This window comes from Galeopterus variegatus, unplaced genomic scaffold, assembly GCF_000696425.1.
Source record: "Galeopterus variegatus unplaced genomic scaffold, G_variegatus-3.0.2 Scaffold2166, whole genome shotgun sequence".
Lineage (NCBI taxonomy): Eukaryota > Metazoa > Chordata > Mammalia > Dermoptera > Cynocephalidae > Galeopterus > Galeopterus variegatus.
In genome coordinates, this window is record NW_007728277.1 from 95,121 (window position 1) to 100,283 (window position 5,163).

A 5,163-nucleotide genomic window follows, 5' to 3' on the forward strand; every position below is an offset into this window, starting at 1 on the left:
TCTTTATTTCATGAAAAATCTATTGCAATTTTATAATACTGCCATATTATACATACAATATTGCATTAAATTTTAAAAGTGCACTGACAGCTTATAGGAATTTAAAAGTGATTGTCTTTGCCTTAGGCGCAAACTTCACACATAATGTGTGTCGCATCATCCCCCACTTCAGGCTAGAAATTAATCACCACTGCCCCATAGATAAAACAAACGGTCAAGCTGTAACATGTGGGTGGTTATTACAAATTCAGGTCAAATCTCATTGCAGCAAACACCAAGGGTCTGTCTGTTGCCTTACGGTATTGAAATTTAAAAGTACCTGTACTGTTTGGCATAAGTATCCATCAGCTGAGTATTATAAATCCTTTTAATATGCCATTCTTTACCCTAGAATATATTGATCCAAATGAGATTTGACATATATTGCAGAGATATGAAATCAGAAAACTCGAAGATGTATTTGTAGACTGAACATATTTATATCCATCACATTGTACTTCACACTTGTCCTAAATAGCATTCACCAGAAGGACAAATAGTTATGCAAAGAGGCCAGGAAACCTACTCCTTAAAACTCGTGATTGGTGCCTTCTCCTAAAACAATCCTTTTTCTCCCAATTCAACTGTTAGGAAGTACAAGAGTGACCTGAAATCAAACAACATTGAATCGTATTTAAACCTTGAAACTTTTGCCTTTCTGAATTTGGTAAGTGGTTGTTCAGAAGCAGTCTTGCTAAAGTCTTCACAGTAATTCTAGGTGGATTTAAGTGCTCAGTCCTCAATGCTCCTGCAGCAGATTTCTCACCTCTCTGAAACAGCACTTCCTACCTTGCACTACCATGCAGGTATGTTCACAGGGCACCAACCCACCCTAGAAAGTGAGCTCGTCATGGCAGACCTAGGGCTCCCATCAGTGCCTCCTTAGTGTCTGAGCTGGTCCCTGCTTCACAATATGGATCTCAGAGAGTGCACCCAATGCTGGGCTTCCCCCAAACCCCCAGCTGACTCCTCTGCTATCCTCCTGGCCTGATATGGCTTGAATTGTGTCCTACAAAATGCCTATGTTGAAGTTTTAACCCTCAGAACCTTAGAACATAACCTCATTAGGAAATAAAATTGTTGCAGATGTAATTAGTTAGGGTAAGGTTTTACTGGAATAGGGTGGGCCTCTAATCCAATATAACTGGTGTCATTATAAAAGGGAAATTTGAACACAGACAAGCATGCAGGGAAAACACCATGTGAGCAAGAAGGCAGAGATGGGGTGACGCATCTACAAGAAATGCCAAAGATTGCCAGCAAACCCCAAAACCTAGGAGTGAGGCGTGGAACAGATTCTCCTTCACAGCCTCAGAAAGAATTTACCCTGCCAACAACATGATTTCAGACTTCTAGCCTCTAGAACTGTTAGACAATAAATTTCAGTTATTTAAGCCACCAGTTGATGGCACTTTGTTATGGGAGCCCTGGCAAACTAATATTTAGCCTGTGTCCTAGAAAAGAAGTGGGGGGAGGTGACAAGGTTACTATTATCAATTCATAAGAGCAGAAATGACAACTTTCTATCAGAACAAAATTAATCATTTTTAGATTATTCACTTTATAGGCTTCTGATTCTTAAAATTGTAATTGCCATGTGTGGTAATAGAAAGTGGAATGAAAAAAGGTCTGATGGAAATGTGTTCTTTAAACAAGTGATGTATATTACACTGATGGATGGTTGATGGATATATTTGAGAGAATGAGGTTCTGTTATAGTAAAACAGGCTCAGAGCCACATACAATCTAAACATATTGGTTCCAAGGGCCCAATACATAAAGTTTCTGCTTTGACATTAAACTGATGCATGTGTTAAAAAGGTACTAAAGACAAATGCTCAGAAATAATCGTAGACTGGTTTTCTATTTGTAAAGAGGAGGAAGCCATCTTTTTTGCTCCTACATAGCAACGGTCAGAATTGAATACGAAATTGACAATGAAATAAATATTCTCTACTCCAGAGGCTCGTGGGAAGGGATTGAAAGAGCACATGTTCTGGAGTCAGATAGAGCTGGGTTCTATTCCCACTACTTACCTCCTAGTTATATGACCTTAAGCAAGTCACTTAACTCTCTGAGACTCCGTTTGATTACCTGGAAAAATGGGGGTAATAATACTCCCTCAGAGAACTGATCTGAGGATTGAGTGAAATAATATTGGTAAAGCGAACAGCACAATGCCTGGCAATATGCTCAACAATAATGTTCAATAAATGGAAGCTGCAAATTTTGTATTCATCCTTGTTATTATTGGGTGTAAGAGTTTTGCATCTGGTCACAAATCACTTTATCAGTTCTGGACTAGAAGGTCCATTTATTGGAGTCTAAGTGGTAGTGACCCTGGTGAAACCTAGAAGAATCATTGAAGTTGCAACTAATATTTCCCTTTTTCTTTTCTTCCTTCTTTTCCACAAGTGTACCCGGATTGTAAACGAAGCCCTGCAGTGCAATGGCATGGCATACACTTGGGTTTGAATGAGTCTTTAAGTTAATCCAAGTGAGTCCTCAGTCAAAAGAAAACTTCCTATTTGGAAGGACAAATTAAAAATAAAATAGACTCTGTTCAAGGAAAGGTGATTAGGAGATAAAGTTTTAGAAAATGGACACTGCACAGCAGACTCTCCTTAACTTCCAGCCAGTCTTTCTTTAATTCACTCGAATCTAGGCCATGCTTTTAAATGACTCCAATCAGTGCAGTCTTTGTGTGTGGTTCTGAAGGAGGTGGACTGTGAGAACTGTAAATACCAAGTAGGCAAAAGGCCTCGAGGAGCAAAGTATATTTCTTGATCATCTCCAATACATCCCTGGGCAGCCTTTTTCTGCAAGGGAAATAATTATGCTCCATTTTGGTTTCCAGTCAGCAGGCTGGAAATCATGCCAGGTAGTTTGGGGTTTAAAATAATGATTTTGTGGAGAAGGAACTAGTCAACCAATACACTTTATGTCAAGGCACCACTCTACTGAAGACTGTGCAGTGAAGCCTCTGTCACAAGCGCCCTCTTGTCACCAGGCAGCTCCATTTCTCAGTCCCTTTGGCATTTGAACTTGGTAAATTCAGCACAGCTATGAGTTTTCCTGAAAAGAGGTTAATATTTCCCAGTTTGGAGTTAGTGAATTACTCCAGGTAATATTCATTCGTCCTCTTCTGCCAACCCTCTCTGCCAGCACGTTTCCTGTCGTAATTACCCTCTCTCTAATCAGCCTTGAGCTTGCCAATAAGAAAACTCATCCACAGGGCTATGAACTCAATGGGATTAGAACAAATTAGCCTGTGACATGAAGTAACAGGCTCAGGTTGTGTGACAATCTGGGAAATGCACGACTTGGTAGACAGAAGAACATCCTTGAGCAGAAGGGCTCCAGCAAAACTGTTGATGTGAAATGTCCATTTGTCTTGTATAAAGACAAAATGAAATCTGAGCAGCTTCTCCACTAATAAATAAAACACATGTAGGACCCAGAAAAACTTAGACAATTTAAGAGTTAGATGGGACTTTATGCATATATTATCTAAGTCATTCATTTTATAGATGAATAAACTTAAGTCCACACTGGGACAGTTATTATGTATAAAGTCACACAGGACTAAAACTCAACACTCCTCTTTTCGGACTCAGAGAAATGATCCAGGTTATCAGTGTATAAAATAGATCATTTGAAGTACAACGTGTCTAGGTTCTAATGTTGCCTTGTAAATAAATCACCCATCTACCTGCCCAGTGAGAGAAGCCGTCCTTGCCATAGGAGGTACAGACTTCACGGAACAGGTCAGGGATCTGCCTTAGTCTCTCTCTTCCATCTTCTGGAACAGGGCACTTATAGCACTGAAGATCTGTGAAGGTTTTTCTTCCTCTAAATTAGGACCTCAAGTTCTGTCCTCACCTCCTAGAATCTGAGCTATAGATCATCCCCAGCATCTCGCACATTGAGAAGAGGCACATTTAACTACTAGAAAACCAGCTGGTTGTCATTTCTCTCATTTACTAACACGTGGTAGCTTGATTGAAATGGGCAAAGAGAAAAGCAGCTCCGGTAATGAAGAGTCAGGTGAGGCAAAGAACGTGCTCCACGGAAAAGCAACTTACGGGCAACGCTGTGACCCTTCTTCCCTGGACACCTTCAAAAATAGTGTTGCTAATACATATTTACCTTGGTTATTAGAGTTCCACCTGGAGTCATACGATGGAATAGATGACACCCTTAAGTTCCTGCCAAACTTAAGACTGAATTTCTTTCATGCTAAAGAATAAGATTATTATGGGAGCAGTGGCCTCCTAAGGCCACCAGAGGTGTGGAGGTCTTCCTCCATGACAATGCCTGCCTGTTTCACCCTGTCATCCCCCTCCATCTGGAACTTCAAACTGCCTCTTTCAGATTTCTCAGAGGTGGGGTCACCATTCTTAAATAAATTTACCTGAAGTACAAAATCAATAACATCCGTGTCTGTCCTTACGACCCCTCTCTCTTCTATCAACACAGTGGTTTGTTGGTAGCCCCGTATCTGGACCTCTGCTTATTTCATTCTGTGATACAGAATCACTTACTTACATGCTGTCTCCTAGGAGACAGGAAAGCCTTTGAGGATAAAAATGATATGATAATGGTTCATGGATCACCACCTTTACTTATTACAACCTGCCGTCCTTTGTGTGATTTCACTTTCTCTTGAAAAAGCAATTCAATTCTATTATTTTAAGGATTCGAATGAAATTTAAAAATCTCCTCATGTATATTTAGATTTTAAATATTTGTTAGAATGCAACCCTGCTATAACACAGTCCAAAATCTCACAGGATTTTTTGTGGGTCGTTTGTGGCATTTACTACTGGAAGAAGGGCCTTATTGTGACCACTTATCTCTTTCTTGCCAGTAGCAAGGACTCTAGCAGTCACCAGGATGGTGAAGGAATTAGAAACCCTCTTATCTGTCCATACAAGGCCCAAATCTTTGAGAGTCAATGTTCAACCTACCAAAAGGCAGCATGAAAGTGATTCCAGGGCCGGCCCAGTGGTGCACTGGAGAGTGTGGCGCACTGGAGAGTGCGCCGCTTGGGAGCGCGGCGGACTCCCACCGAGGGTTCGGATCCCATGTGGAGACCGGTTCCCGCTCACTGGCTGAGCGCGG